The sequence below is a fragment of the Mauremys reevesii genome, linkage group 7 (assembly GCF_016161935.1).
Source record: "Mauremys reevesii isolate NIE-2019 linkage group 7, ASM1616193v1, whole genome shotgun sequence".
Classification (NCBI taxonomy): Eukaryota; Metazoa; Chordata; order Testudines; family Geoemydidae; genus Mauremys; species Mauremys reevesii.
Genome location: NC_052629.1, coordinates 116,226,275 through 116,243,336, shown reverse-complemented (window position 1 = coordinate 116,243,336; position 17,062 = coordinate 116,226,275). Strand labels below are relative to the sequence as shown.

The window sequence follows — 17,062 nt, the reverse complement described above, 5'->3', positions numbered from 1 at the left end:
GCAGTATAACCAAGGCTAGTGAGAGCCAGGATGCAACACAACACATCTGGTAGCGACCTGCATGCTGGTAGCTGGTCGTGTGCAGTCCAGGTTGGAGGCTACAATAAGGCACTGCAAGACACCCCAGATTACAGGGAAGGGGTGAGACACCCCCCCATCTGGATTGTACACTGGAATATCACAGATGGTTATTCAAAATTTCTTTTTATCTTCATTCAATGTGCGGCCCTAGACCCTATTTAATGAACCCCATTCCAAACCCTGCACGGAATATAAAATTATTTATTTCCTCCTGGGCGTATCCATGGTGCTCTTAACGAGTGCTTCTCAAACACTCATGACACTTCTGTGAGATTCAGAGATTCAAATGCTCCTGTGAGATCAGGTGGTGTTATCTCCATTCTACAGCTGGACACTTGACCTCCATTTTTCTGTCTTTCAGTTCCCCAGTAATTTGGGGTGACCAACATGAGACACCTAAGGCCTCATAGTTTTCCCAGAGAACTCGCATTTTATATCTTCAAAGTACAGCTCCATTCGACTTCAACTGCAGTTGTGAGCACTCAGCAGTTCTGCAAATCAGACCCCAGATGTCTGGGCCCCAGAAAAAGAGGAACAAGCAATAAGTGGCCAACTGTGAACTTTTTGGTTTAAGTGATTTGCCCATCACCCCCCAGGGGTCCTGTGGGGGGAGGGAAAAAAAAACCAAAAAAAAAAAACAACCCAGTAGATGCTCACACAATTAATGAATGCTTCAAAAGGGGCCCAAATTAAGGTTGTACAGGCAGCCTTAATTCTGACATTCTTAAATTTTGACTGCTTGACGTTGCAACCTTAAAAGATTATGTAGTTTTATGTAATTTCCTATCTAAAAGAAAAACTGAAATAAGTAAAATAAATAAGCAAGAACAGAAGTTCCATCATATGAAGCCATATTGACTCCCAACTTGGGTCATCAGCAGAGTTTGGACCTTTAGCCCTCCAGTGCAGACCTCTGCCAGCTGAACTAACAGAATAACTAGTAGCAGCAGTAGGCTGTTATCCTCTCAGTGGCCAGTCACTAGAAGGGGATGAGATACACGTTTTACCAGTGGATTTTACAATTATTTGCTAACTGAAGAAGAATGCTGAGAGTCAAGATTCCTAGGTTCAATGTCAGATTCTGTAGGCAACTGTGCCCTAGCAGTTACAGACCCTTCTCCCCCAGCAAGCCTGTCCCATTCCCTCTCTAAACCTGTTACCTCCCTACCTCCTGCCTCCCCTGTTCCTGTATAAGATCCCTTCCCCTCCCTGTTCTCCTATTCACCCCCAACACTCACTCTCTCTCTCACACACACACACCCCAACCCCTCCTGTCCCTCCACCCTCCTGCTTCTCCTCAACCCTACAAATTCCTCATCCCTTGCATTCCAGTCAGGCAACTTCGTCCTCCAGGCAGTCTGAGCATTGGCAGGGCAGCACTGAGAGCACTAAAGAGACAGCCCCCTACTCTCGGCGAACCCCAGTAGCCCCAGAGGAGCAACTGCAGCACAAATCCTGCTCAGCTTCCAGCTCTAGGGTTGCCAACATTGTATTTCAAAAATAAGGGACTGTTCTCTTAGCACCCCCACCCCACCCCTCTTCCCAATATTATCACTATTAGCATTAATACTAAAAATAATCAGCACTCACCTATGTTCACCGGGGGTATTTCTTGCTGCTTTTTGCAGCACTCAGGAACTCCTGATCTTGTTGTACAGAAATGAAAAAATAAAGGGCATTGCTTGTAATAAGGGACGGTTGGCAACCTTAGTCCCCACAGCCCTGGGTTAAAGCATGTTCAATACAGGTGAAATCCTCTGATAATTTAGGAGGCAAACTCTAACAATGCTTCATTGAGCATGTGCAAGCTGAGCTTTTTTGGAAGGTTATAACTTTGGACAAATTTGGTCACATTTTCACAGGGATGGCATCCCTGACACCACAGAGACTCTTTGCCCATTTCCAAGTCCCTGCTCCAAGGCATGGAGGTGTCTGAACTGAGCAAAACAGCTGTAAGAATTTTTTATTTAAAACATTTTCCCCTAACCTCATTCTCAGGAATGTCTGAGCCACTTTAGCTCAAGCTTGCCCCCCAAAAAGGTTCTGCCTAAGGCTGAATCGAGGATGGAAAATTTCAGCCCAAATGGCTAAATTCTGGCAAAGTTAATGAAAATAAGGTCCTATGCTGGAAATCATTAAGCAACCTTAAATACAGGTAGAGCTACCAGCCCCAACTATCATACCAGACAAATAAACTTACGCTCCATGGGCTATTTTACTGCCCTAAGTCCATACACAACTCTCATTTCTGTCAACAACACTTGCATGTACATCAACAGTTTTACCCAGTCCCATATGTGTGGCAGTGCTTAGGCACAACAGGACTCCACTGTATTGTAAAATTCTTCCTCTGTAAAGATGCATAATAGACATAATTCGGTTTGCATGCTGCTGAAAGTGTATGTTACATCCTCACTGGCATCCCCATACTATGATGATGGGCCCAGTCTAAATACCTGGATGGACACATTTTAATTTTTTTCAAATGTAAAAAGGATTATTCATATGACAAAATGTTATTGTACTCATTACAGTTCCTCATTTGCTTACATGTTTTTTATTCATGTACTGTAACAGATTTATCAGCAAGGGCAATGCACACATGCTCAGAAGACTTACCAAACAACACTTACCTATACACATTTGCTCTGTGGACATGATTCAACTGCAACTGAAGTCAATGGGAGTCTTGCCATCGACTTCATTTGGAGTGGGATCAGGCACTATGAAAATAATGTGTTTGATACATTCTTAGCTGTAACTTAATTATATAGAAATGTGATGTTGCGTTTTAGAAGAACTAAGGACACATACCAATTTGCCACTAGTTTAATTTCTGGTCGGTTTCTTCGTCTGAAAAAAAAAAAAGGGCATTTGCATTTCAGATACTGCTCACAAACAGTGATAGATTTCATTTTCATTAAATAGCTCAACACTTTTTATTATGCTTTTATTTTTCTGTACTAATTTGTGGAAAGAGTGAAATGTCACATTTTTGCCATGATCTGTGTGATTTTTCATCCTTCCTAGTAATTTGCTAGCTCTCCTCTCTCACACACTCCTCTAAAAGAGTTTTATGGTTAATACAAAATAATTAGCACACAATATAGATTTACCCCTTTATAGATTTATGTTTACATGGACTTGCCTGTTACAGCAACAAGGGAAACGTACAAATGCTGCTTTTTTGAATATCAGACTTCTTTTAGATTCAAAGTGCATTTCTGCAGCTCAAAAAACAGGTTATTAAAACAGAAGTACAATTTCAATGAAGCATTAAGCTAAGTGAGAAAATCTTGCAGTGCAGTAGCTGCAATGGTAACTATCACTAAAGAGTTGCAAAAGCCAAAAGGAAGGAGTTAACCTTTGTTGAAACATCAGATCGTAGTTGCTGCTTCAGTTATTGCTGTACCAGTACTGACTGTAGCAAGCAGAGCACACGCTCTGTAAGGTAAGAGCATTACCTACACACCTCTCAGTTCTTTGAGGGTCAGATCTAAAGTATTGCTCTTTAAATGTGGGTAAAAACCAAATACCAGGTACACATGAAAATCTGGTAGAACAGGAAACTCAAGAGCACTATTTCTGTCACTTTCATTTCATTATTGTAGTACCCGCATTAATGTGATTTTCAGGACAGGATATCAGCCATTTCATCAGACTGCATCCATCGGAAACTAGAGAGATAAGCTGCTCAAGATTTTTACATACATTAGAAATTATTTTAAAAATCTATTGTGCTTTGCTTTAGATTGAGTTTATAGTTGAACTGGATACATCTGGCGCACCCTCACAGTAATAAGTAGCTTTATTATTTAAAGGAACATTTAGCAGGAGGTTACAACTTGACGTCAACTAAACACTTTGAAAGATAAACAACAGTCTTGTCAAAGCTAAGGATCTAAACCCTTACTACCACCTAGCCCTTACTCATGCAAGTAAGGGGTTACAGGATCAGGCCCCAAGTTTGTAAACTAGGTACAGGACCTAGGCCCTGAAGACTTTGTGACCTAAGAACCTTTAGTAACCTGATTTTCCATGGGACTTAGGTGCCTTTGAAAATTTTGCCCATAGATGTGACTTAGCATATCCAATAGGCTTTTCGCACAATACTTCTTGTGACAATTTTCATCGGCAGCCACTCTGGAACTTCCTAACAAGTTTATCACCGTAAAATACTGACTACTGTGTTGCTGCAAACAAGGCTACAATTACAAGATGACAGCAAACCAATTTGGATGCAGGTTATATCAACAGTTGGGGATGGGAGGGAAAGGATTAAATATTTTTAGAGTCTTTTGAGTTTAAGGTTCAGTAATCCTGCAGCACCCTTATTTCAGCTGTATTGATCCCAGAGGATATCCCAGGAAGCAATGTTACCACATTATGGTACCATCATGACAAAACATTTTCACAGTGGTATGTATTAATATATCACAGTGGAAACTAACTATTTAGCTTATAAGGGCTACTACGTATGTAGACACATTTTTGCAATGTTTGCAATCAAGTATATTCATGAAGAGCCAGACAGCATAAAGCACCACCAAGGTCAATGTTCAGCCTTTAAACATGCAGAGCAATTGCCTCACAAAGTCATTAAGAGCTACATGTAAGCATCCAAGAGCAGAATTTGGCTCCTGTTATTGTACGAAAGCGGGGACAGGGAACTGCCTGTGATTAGGGTGACCGGACTGCAGAGTGAGTGTGAGTGTGAGTGAGAGAGAGAGAAAAATATGAGCCTATATAAGAAAAAGACCCCAAAATCAGGATATCTGGTCACCCTATCTGTGATGCAGGTCAGATATGAAAGAAGCATTAAAGGTGAATTGCCAGCCTTAATTTAGCATCATATTGCTTTTCTTAGGTGGCTCAGACAACCACAGTAGCATTTTTAAGCATTTTATGTTTAATATTCTGTACGGTATCTCTATTTGCAAATTTAATACACATAAAAGTGGGACAAAGTAACCTCTGGACAAGCATGTGGTTAAGTCCTACTTAAAGAGAGGACAATCAAAATGTGTGAGAATACAAACAGGTTTTGTTGGAATTTATTTGCAGGTACATTTCCCTGAGGTTTCCTCTCTATTTTTCCCCTCATCTTTCTTCCTTTTAGCTCAGAAGGGTTGTTATATGCTAACTTACATGAGAAGAGGGAAGATAGCTATTGTGCTGCATGTTTTCTCAGCAGATCCCAACTCGCATTGGCTACGAATCCAGCACTGTGAGCCAATTTCAAGAAAAAACGAGAGAGTTCAACCCTTTCCTTTCTCTCCATTTTTGTAATCTCTCCCAGGCACAACTGTTCCAGAAAGCAGCTCCCCTACCAGTCCAATATTTACACTAAACCCTCACTAAAGGACTTTCTATTATAATTCTATCACATTGATACAAGATTACTCCTCAGCCACATCAAACCATACAATGCTGTTAGAGGCAAAAATTGTGTCTTACGAAAGAAACACAGTGTGGATCATTTTAGTCTGGTTAAATAGCACTTTTGGATTTATGTAAAAACTAATGCAATTTTACAGTAAGTGTTTTTTCACTGAGGACAACTAGGTGTCTCTATGTACTAAATACACACACACACACACACACACTCTTTGACCTCTAATCAATCCCTGCCCCCCATGGCAATTACCTCATTCTTATAATTTCTTAATCCTACAAAACATAAATACTTTGCAAGAGTTCCAGATCAGAACAGATTTCATTGAACGTCTCTGAAATTCTTTTGATGAATCTCGGGTCAAAAATCTCTAAAGCGTTAAAAGAAAACTCCTGTATCTTAACTCTTGTTTTGTAAAACGCATGGGTGCATGTAAAAGTCCTAACAGAATACAGCAGTTGCTTCTCTTTTTGTTGCAAATATAAAGGCTAACCAGACGTCTTTATTCAAATGAAATTATAAATAATACTTTTTCATCATTTTTTTCCCTTCAACATGTAGAAACCTCACCCCATAACGAGCACAAGCTTAAAGCAATTTCTTCCAATGGACCATTTTACTTATTCTCCAATTTCTTACCCAAATTACACAGGTATAATTATTTTGACACCGTAATGAAAAGAAAATGGGATTTGGGCACTGTGGGTTTATCTAATAACACTATTTCTTGCCAGACTTCACAGCACTGACAATCACAAAGAGCCCTGTCCGTTCCAATAGAAAATATTTGATTTTACTGTAGGAACATTATTTATTTTCACCAAGTTGCTATTATCAGAAAGGATATGATAGCTGAATAATAAAAATGAAATCAAGAAATTCCGGTGTTTCAAGGCTTTATTTTTTTTCTGCTCTCACTTTTGACATTTTCTTCCCCTGGAGAGACAAGATAAAGTGCTGTCATAAATGGGTGACTTTTCTTGTCAAATGACAGATTTGATTCTCCATGGCAACCACAAATCAAGGTGCTAGTCTGAATTAAAGCTTCTCTTAAAAGGCGTCTTTATGTTTATAAAATGAATTTAAATTAAATGGGTATTAAGGTACAGTTTTTTACCTCAATTTATTTATTGACTAAGAAGCTCTGTACTGGATGTAGCATATTTGCATTTAAAGGAAAGACAACATATTGTACTGGCAGATGCACAAACAAAGCAAGTTACAAGGTCATGCTACATATACTAGTTTACAGTACTATGAATGGTATACAGATGGACAGCAAGCAGTTAAGAGGTACTTAAATACTGGAAAAAGCACAAAAATTACCTACGGGGTAACAGATGAAGGAAATCTCTCCTCATCTCGTAACACTGCTTTCTTCCAGACACAGTTAATAAAGAGTCGTGTAATTGTCACAAACAGAATGCCAAAAAAAAAAATAAAAAAAAAAAAAAATCAGATGCTTCATTCTGTGTGCGCCCTTATGGAATCTTACTATAGATCATGATACGCTGTTAGGAATAATTATTACCTTGATTTTAAGAGACTTAGAATTTAAAACAGGTTTCAACTTTAAATGCTTTAAAAATATCACCCTGCTCATTTTTATGAGAATTTGATAAATATGATTTTTTTAAAGATGAGTTCATGTATTCTTAGAGTACCACAATTAATCTACCTCAGTACTCTTTTTCCCCAAAAACTGAAGAAACAGACATATTTTACCTATGGTATTAGTTTTCTTGCCCATTTTAACCTATACAGGGAGGAAAATAGTTATGTATGTATGACCTTAAAATTTAGAAGATCAGGCTGAAATCACACGCATATTTTATGTGCACACACACACACAGTCTAGGCTTCAAATCATAGTCTAAAAATTAAAATATAGCTCATTATAGAGTGGAACATTAACACCACAAACTACAGTTGCCCTTTGACAGCTATATACAATGTAAACACTACAGGCAGCTTTGCAGATATATTTAATACAAGCCAAATAGGATAAAACGAGAAGTTTTTCAGCATATATTGTTGGTTACTGGAGTCCAGAGTCTCCATATTCACTGCCCGTGTAAGCTCTGCCAAATTTGATTTTAAGCTTCCTGAAGTTAAAGAAGGTTTATATAGTATTAACACAAGATCTTCTCACACATTTCTCAAGTTATTACACAGCCTTTGCCCAAAATTACAATATTAAGCAGGAAAGAAAGCTTTGGTTCAGCTTCATGAGGAGAGATGGACAAGGTGCGTTCACAGGCGGCTGCAATATATTCAAGCCTGACATGCTTTTAAGTTTTAGTGAAGCTACCCACTTTGTTCTATTTAAAAGAGATTTAATAAAATGGTGCCTTAAAGTTATAAACCTCTGTGTACAAAACATATTTTGTATTACTGAGATGTGCACAAGTCACAAAGGACAATGGCTTTTGTTCCATGTTGCAAACACATAGTTTGGATGCATTTCTTGTACCAGGGACAATCCTGTGGTTAGGCCAGTTAGCTAGCAAGATCTCAAGGGGCTTGTAAGCGGTAAAAGAAATAGCTGTCCACAGGCTACAAAGTGCTAGATTCTGACACCCTCCACCATGCACAGCAGCACCTCACTCCACAAGTGGAAACCAATGAGATCACTTGTGGAGGAGGGCGCTCATCAGCATGAGTAAAGACATGAGAACTCGGCCCAGAGCGGCCACTACCGCAGCCTCAGGGCTTCATCAGCTCACAGGATAGTGGAATGTCCCTGAATAGCTTTAGGAATTCTTGACTTCCACGGACAGCAGAACTGCACTAGTTCGATCCCTCCATCCCCAGAGGGGCACTGGAGAGAGTCAGGACTCATCCCACAGTGCAGAGGTGACACATGGGGGCGGCACGCGGGGTCATATCCCGCTCCTCCCCCCAGCTTTTTGCCACGGAGGGTTCACACCAGAACATGACTGGCAGCAGCCTTTCGGCACTGTGCTTCCAACCACAGGGGGAGAGGAGCAATCCGTGGCCTGTGACTTTGCAGAGCTCATCCCTTCTCCCCCTTTACGCCCCTGCTCCTGGACACAGCTCCTGTCCCTTCTTGCCCACACAATGCCGAAAGGCGACTAACACCTCCAGGATGCTGCTGACCACCGACATAACCAGCCGCCTCCTGTCTCCCAGTTACAGTGTGGGCAGGAAGGAGTTAAGCCCTAAGGAGGCATTGTGCACAGGGTGGGGGACCTGACTGCAGGGGCTTCAGCAGCACACAGGCCGGCCACAGGTGGTTCAGAAGGGGAGGGCAGCTAGGGGACGGACAAGCCCCATACTCCCTGGAGGAAGGATCCAGGCTGGCGGGGGAGGGGGTACCTTTATTTTTGCACTTCAAAAGGTGCAAACCCTACATGTGCCCCCCTCCACCTTTAAATTGTGCTCACTAACCCACTATCAACAGTTGTGAGTCGCCTCCGCCACTGTGCAAAGTCAGGTTAACAGCCTAGCTCAAAAGAGGTTCTGTGGCCTGTGTAATGCAGGATGGTCCCTTAAACGCGATGACAGCCACAAGCCACTGTGCCCGTAAAGCGATGCCCCCGAAAACCCTACCATTATAACACTGCAAGGATTCCAAGGTTCCCCGAGTACTATATTGCTACAGCATTCAAGTAATGGTCATTAGTCAATATCGCAGGGCTGTGCCGCCTAATCCTCTAAATCCAGTGCAGTTTGGCGCACCATACAGCTTTCTGCTATGAAGAAGCTCAAACAGAACTAGTATGGAATCCTTATTCTCACTTCTTGTCAGAACTGACCCTCCTTTTCAGAAGGATGAATTACAGCTCTCTGACATTAAGAAGGCCCCTTCATAACATAGAAACATCACTATCTTGTATTGACAGTTTCTCAAATACTCCACCTTAAGAACTGAAAAAAATAATAGAGTTAGGCCTCTCTGGACCAGCATGTAAACAGTTGCTACATAAAATCGGGAGACACTTTGCTAATGTACTACTGTATAAGTAAAATGCTTGTTAAAATAGACTAATCCATAAAAGAAATGTGAGTTTTATTAGATAGGCAACTGAATTTCTCGGATTTTTATTGTAAAAAAAAAAAAGAAATTTCACTCATGCTGTAATCTGATAACCATGTTTATATTTGCCCATCACAAAACTATATAAATTAAGCCACAAATATTGCTCATGAAAATAAAGTACAGTTAACATCAAACAACACCATCAATCCAACTCCTGAAAATCCTTGGCACTTCCAGCCACAAGTATATAAAGAAGAGTGTAGCTAAAAGAAAGCCTGATTAAGGACCCAATCCTGCACTTTTTGGAAAATTCCCAGTACTACCTGCAGCGCACAAGGAAGATTATATGCACAGAAGACAGACCTATGCATGTAATCATTATGGACTGTTAAGATGCACAATATACATGCACATTAGGCTTCAGGCAGCTTCCCAGACAGGACAGGCATGGGGAGAAAGAGACCCATGTTCCATACATGAGGTGTATATTGCAATATACAACAGCTCTGGATATAGCTCTAGGATTTAGCAAAGGAATAGTGCACGCGTCTGTGTGGAGAATTTGATATTTTTCCAGAATTGTAGTGTCAGCTGTGATACTGGGACTGGGGGCAGGAGGTCTGAGTAACTGGTACAGGAGAAGGAGGATCAAATGCTAGAAGGAAAACTGCAACATATAAACAGTTAAAACCATGTTTCATTTACACAAAACCTCATGCCATGAGACCGTTTAGGACAAGCTGACAGCAGAGTCTGCAGCTGTTCTCTATGCAGGGCTTTGGATTCCTGCAACAAAGCACGGTGTTAGTGTAAATACTGCTGGTTAAGACAGAAGATCTCTTCAAATAGCCCCAGCCCAGTGCCACTGAACTTCAACAAAGTTTCAGCGCAGCCTCAAACATGAGCACAAATCCATCAAACCATTTGGGGAGCCTCACTCCCGGCCTTGGTGTAGAATAAACTACAGACACACAGATATCTGCTATGCAGCTCTCTTTCCAGCACGCGGAGTAAGCAGGGTTGGGCCACACGCCAGAGGGCAACTCCTCACAGAGATTAAACAAGAAGTCTCCTCCTAGGGCTCTGCAACTGGAAGTAGATGATCTGGCCCAAAGCTAGTAGGAAATGGTATTTACTCCTCAACGGCCCAATCGTGAATCTACTGGTGCATGCAGAACTCCCCCTAAAGTCATACAGGCCAGTTGACAATTAGGTATAATTGTCTAAACTGGTATAATTTGGGTAGGATTTTTCCCCTCCTCATGTACTCAGTAAGATTTTAAGATGACTTTCAACCAACACATTGGGCCAGATCCTGAACTGGGGTAAACTAGCATCTGTTCCATTATTTCCAATTTGTGCTGTTTGATGTTCTTGAGAACAGCCCTACTCTTAGTGACAGGCACTTATTTTATTAATCAAAACGTAAGGGGGTTTTTTGTGTGTGTGTGTTTTTGTTTTTGTTTTTAAAGATGTCATCTGACAGTTCCTGGCATAGGGTCTTGGGGCTCAAGACTGACTGGTCTTGAGAGAGCTAGGTAGTTTGCATAGCAGTTACAAATGGGGCAACACACAGGTTTCACTATTATTTTAGCCAGTTAAACTATACAACATACTTTAAAGTGAAAAAAAGACATAACCAATTGGATTTCATTTTGGAAGAAAATCTTTGGTCAGTAATCACAGCCGGGAAACGCCAGAAAATATTTTGAGATGCTTGCTGCAAATTTGAAAAAATGTTAAGCCAGCCTTGCCACCTTTAGCAGTGAACTATAAAGCTAATCATATATTTTGGGGGTCCATAATGTGGACCAGATGGAGCTATACCACATACAAATAAAAACCAGGCTCTATTTGGTAGGCTGGTTTGAATTTTACTTCATTGGATAAATGTGGAGGACAAAGTTACCAAGTAAGTTATTATTCTGAGTAAACTGTGAAGCAATTAACATGAATTCAAGTATGTTATTTTGGCCTACTGATTTTTAAATCCCACACAAAAAAAATTACTGAAATTTAAAAGGCAAATCTAAATTCGAACTACTTTGATAAAAATGAGTTGCAACACCTGTTCTTGAACCCCCATGTCAACCGGTATGGTCTGAAAAATCACATTTTCCTGGATGGATTTGGTAAGTGATTTTTCTCCCTTGTTGCTTTACTGCAACTCACACAGTTAACACGGGGGAAGCTGACTATAAAGGGGAAACAGTTACACTGACTAGACCAGGGGTCGGCAACCTTTCAGAAGGGTGTGCCGAGTCTTCATTTATTCACTCTGATTTAAGGTTTGGCGTGCCAGTCATACATTTTAATGTTTTTAGAAGGTCTCTTTCTACAAGTCCATAATATAACACTAAACTATTGTTGTATGTAAAGTAAATAAGGTTTTAAAATGTTTAAGAAACTTCACTTAAAAATAAATTAAAATGCAGGTCCAAATGCAGGGACCGCTGGCAGGACCCGGGCAGCGTGAGTGCCACTGAAAATCAGCTCACGTGCCGCTTTCGGCACACGTGCCATAGGCTGCCTACCCCTGGACTAGACAAAACCTGCCACTAAATTTATAAAGGTAAATAAGATTTTTCTTTTTAATCTTTTCAGTTATAACATTTATTTACTTGTTCTGATTTAAAACATACATGCAAGAATACTTCTCCCGGGCTCTAGGCGCCATTACCATCAATTAAAGTACAATTCCATAAACAGTACAATTATTATAACCACAGCCATGCATCCCCACCTACACACTAGCACTACTCAGCAAAAAGAGTTAAAACACTTCCTACTCCTTGAATTCCCAAAGGAAACTCCACCCCAGCTGCCTCAATCAAAACGACGGACTTAGCAGCGTGTCTGCAAAGTTAAGCCAGCAATCCTAGGTGTGACTTATAGGAAGACTAAGGAAAACAATTCCAGACATGAGGGGGATTGGAAACTGACTGACTGTTTCTTTAATACAAATTTCCCCCCCCAAAGATGATTTTCTGCAGAGATTAGGTTTTCAGTTTTAGGATGTTAAATGTTAGCTGGCTCTAAATGAAAGGAAAAAAAAAAAAACAACTTAACCTAGGTCTCAGTTTAGCACAGCTACTCCTGATATATCCCCTCACACAAGCCACTTACACATTACTTCTAATACACATGCCGGCGATTGGGGAGCAGCAATTCCTGCACGCCCTGCATTGGGTTGCTAAAGGTTTCCTCACTTCTTAGGCCCTGAACCTGCAACGTGTGTTGGTCTTTGTGCCTGCACAGAACGCTGGTGGCTTCCAAAGGCCTGTGTGGAGCCTGTTACCAATTCAGGGCCTTACTGAGTACTTTCCTTACACAGCACGCCGTCTTCCTAGCACATCGTGTTTCCTGCATACAACATAAGCTTTTGGGGGCCAAACTTGGCACTTATTTGCATCTATACAGTCCCAATAAAGTCAGTGCACTTGGGTAAATGTGGCTGAAGACAGACAAAGCGTGAATTTGGGGTCGATAAAAGCCAATTTAACAAAACTGGGTAGTTTTTACTTCTCACTTGGGAATTGTTTTTCCTGCTCCCACCTCCCCAATTTATATAATAGCCCCACTTCAGTGTGCCTCAGCACTGAATTCAAAGGGGCTAATTGTGTGCTTAAAGTTAGGCACATGCTTACACACCTTGCTGACACAGGCTAAGGCCAGCAACCTTCAAAAATGCAGAGTCTGAAAGGTGTAAATTATCCAGATACACTGTATATGTTGAAAATGGGTGTTTTTCAAGTACAGAATCATTGTTCAGCTAAGGCTGGGGTGGCCATCCTGAGCTGGAGAAGGAGCCAGAATTTACCAATGTACATTGCCAGAGAGCCACAGTAATACATCAGCAGCCCCCTACCAGCTCCCACAACCTGCTCCCAGCGCCTACCACCCACCACCAGCCCCGCCAATCAGCACCTTCTCCTCCTTCCTGCATCTCCCAACCAGCCGTTTCGCGACGTGCAGGAGGCTCTGGGAGGGGAAGGAGGAGGAGCGAGGGCACAGCTGGCTCAAGGGAGGGGGCGAGGGCAGGGCCTGTGGCAGAGCCAGGGGTTGAGCAGTGAGCACCCCCCGGCATACTGGAAAGTTGGCACCTGTAAGCCCAATCCCAGAGTCAGTGCCTAGACAAGGAGCCGCATATTAACTTCTGAGGAGCCGCATGTGGCTCCGGAGCCACTGCTTGGCCATCCCTGAGCTAAGGCAACTGGAGTCTCAGTCTGGCATAATTCCTCCAAGGGATCTTTTCTCTGTCAAAGTTAACTACGTTTTGCTCCCCAAAACACAGGATGAAAAACTCAACTGCTGGTTAAATTCAGAGATTAAGTTCCATCTGTGAAACTGTCAAAAACCCAGATTTTCATTCTCCTTTAGGTGCAAATCACAATACATATTTTAACTATGGAACCACTGGGGCTTCTCCATACGGATCTTTTCCAAAGCACATTCAAGAAAAAGGAACTCCTATGGGGAAGAGATGAGACTTACAGTGTATGTACAGAACTACTCATTTATAACACTTTGTGCTGTCCAAGCCACAAATGTAACTATCAGTAACTTCCTTAAAAGATGTTTGTCAACTTCTGCCATTCACAGATATGCAGCAATGACAAAAGGTATACATACCTAATGATATGCACAGCTGAGGGAAGTTATCATCCTAGCTATTTCTGTTGTGACATGTATTTCATTTTATTCAATATATAATGGCAGGGCTGTTTAATTCATTCATCCTACCAAAATGACAGACCAAGCAATGTCCAAATAAGCATTAATAATTCAGTGAATTGATCCCATCTAGATGGTTTTCAGAGAGAGAAAGGTTCTTCCCTCCCGTTTGAAAATATCCCCATAGTTGGAAAAGAGAAGCAGAAGTTAAATCTCTTGACTGCTGCATGATACGCAGAGTATATCTGCAAAAGCAGGCCCGCACTGCGTAGCAAGTCCGTCCTTGCATTCCATAAATTTCAGCACCACATCAGCAGATTGTAGCATCACAGCTGGTGAAGTGGAGGAACTAAACATGAATCAGCTTTCCCACTTTTCCAAGGTATATGGTAAATTCTTCACCACGTTTTACAGATATGCACGCATTTATTGATAACACCAGCTGCACGATACAAAGACATCTGTGGTCATTGTTATATAATTCACATTTTTACACCATTTACCAAATAACTTTAGCTCTAATGAAGAGGGCTATTTCCATGATAATTTTTTTTAATGTGTTACTAACACAAGCCTAATAAAACAAGCAGCAGACTAAGGATTCAACTTTAAACTTGCATGGGAAGCACTACATGTAAGAACAAGTGAGGATAAAGAATACGGTCAAAGCAGATTAACAACTGTTCTTAAATATTTTTATGGTTTATTGTTTTGAATCACTTTGAAAGTTTCTTGAAACAAAAAAAAAACAACCAAAAAACAAACAAAAAAAACACTTTCCAACCCGTTATCCAAATAGGTTTTGTCTTTCATGTATACAAACAGTCCAGGACTTTGCAAATACAGCATAAACCCACTCAACTTTCACATAAGACAGTGCCACCGACTCCTGGGTCCAACCAATCTGCTCATTCTCCTCACCAGCTTCCATGGGATTTACTCCGCATCACAGCAAGTTTTCATTCTGCCATAGCATCAATTTCAGCTAAAAACCTGTTGCTCAAGATGGCAGCAAATAAAGCTTGTAAAAATCGCAACTATGCACCACTAACAAGAAGGCTGACATCCAGGAATTCAAATAATATTGAAAACCACACTAATTAACTGTTTTGGCCCTGATCCTGGAATCAGATCTATGTGGATGGATCCTGCACCCGCCTGAAGCTACGGTGAATTTAATGGGGCTCCACAAAAGCGTGTGGATCTGCCTGCATGGATCTGCTTGCAGGATTAGAATCACAGAATTGTAGGACTGGAAGGGACCTCGAGAGGTCATCCAGTCGAGTCCCCTGAACTCATGGCAGGACTAAGTATTATCTAGACCACCACGTGCTTGGGGTCTTATTACCCAACACTTTCACAGCAGAGGTTTCTATTATCATTAGCACTATACAGGTGGATTACATTTCTTAGACAAGTAAAAAGACAAGATCCCTATCCCACATAGCTTCCAATCAGTGGGCTCAATCTTGCAAGTAAGTGCCTTCAACTCCTATGGACTTCAGTGACCGCTTATGTTCTCAGCACTTCAGAAACAGCACCCGAAACACTTCAAGAGCAGACCCTCCATTTGACAGATAATATATCATGAGTAAAGAGATGGAATGGAAATGGAAGACAATGGGATACAGGGAACTGCTCGGGACTGCTCAGGACAGACGAAAGTCAGATCACACTTGTACACCAGACAAAGCAGTAATACATACAAGAGAGACATCATGTAACGTTAGAGGTGAGACTAGCAAAGCGTAGCAAGCTGATAGCAGCAAGTTTTAAGGTATGAAGGAGGCATGAGAGGGCATGTGATTTACAGAAGGAGGGAGGTTCCAGATATAGGGAATAGCAGGAAGACCAACTGAAATAAGGAGACGAATGAAGCTCAAAAGAGGAGGAGGAGGAGTTCGCAAAGTGGAGACACTTGCTGCATGTTTGGTGATTATAAGATTAGTGCATTTCTATTTAAAGTGTTATCAGTTTACATCCTGTATTACAAAAGCAGCACAACAGTATTGACAGCCTGTCAATATTAATAGGACTGTCTAATGGTATATCAATACTAATCTAACTTCTGTTATCTGCTAGGCTGCCGGGATTTTTTCTGAAAATACAGGACAAGACTGAGGAAAAAAAAAATCACAGCAGTGAAATAATACAGAAGATAAGCCACTAATTTGGCTTCCCCACCATTAGTTAGTGGCACACATGTAGTTAAGGGACAGGGGCTGGGAGGAAGGTGTGTTTTGTTGTTGGTTTTTTTTTAATGTTCCATGCTCTTTGCCATGTCTATCCTGCTTTCACTTTTCTTTTCAGAAAATCTCTACAGACCAGCATTTTTCCAAACCGGGAATAGCCACACACTCGGAACTAAGGATGTCAGCCACGTTGGGCAATAGCAATTACAGAGTTGGATGGGTGGGTATTTGCATTTTTATCGCAAGGTTAATTCACTAAGAAGTATTCATAAACCAATGACTTGACTTGAGATGTGGCTGGAGAGCCACGTGTCCGGAGGTAGTCTTTACATGACAAACAACAGACCCTTTTCAGAGTTGATTAAATAATAAAGCCAATTTTCTTGAACGTTTTACAGAGTGGTGAGGTTTTATTTACACACCGGGTCATGATACTCATCAAGATGCCCTATAGGGGTAGATGCAGATTATATGAAGCTCTCAGGAGGACATTATGGCAGCATTCAGGAGCATTCAGGTTCTGCAAGAATGGGTTTTATACTGCCCACCCAGACCATTGACATCACGTTTCCCGTAGGAACCAGCCTACTTTATCAAGGAAGGAGGCAGGCACAAAGGAAAGGTCAAAACTGAACAAAATGAACTGAACTAATTAGGTGAATATTCATTATTAATGCTGTTAAAATATCCTATTTTTCATTTTTCTGCGGCGGCAGG

At 41.2% G+C, this 17,062-nt stretch overlaps 1 protein-coding gene across 25 annotated transcripts in view; it reads right to left on the bottom strand.

Annotated features, from left to right (window-relative positions):
* FOXP1 (forkhead box P1) overlaps positions 1 to 17,062 on the bottom strand; it is a 498,462-nt gene that overhangs the window by 398,995 nt on the left and 82,405 nt on the right. For 6 of the 25 annotated variants that reach the window (XR_005583191.1, XR_005583194.1, XM_039482867.1 and 3 more), the window contains exons 4-6: positions 2,896 to 2,934; positions 2,715 to 2,804; positions 1,672 to 1,727 (exon numbers count right to left, since the gene is read on the bottom strand). The exons of 9 other annotated variants lie outside the window; for them this stretch is intronic. The gene's annotated coding sequence lies outside the window, so the exon portion shown is untranslated. The remainder of the gene's footprint in view (positions 1 to 1,671; positions 1,728 to 2,714; positions 2,805 to 2,895; positions 2,935 to 17,062) is intronic. 10 more of the 25 variants (XM_039482875.1, XM_039482873.1, XM_039482874.1 and 7 more) reach the window with 3 other exon arrangements.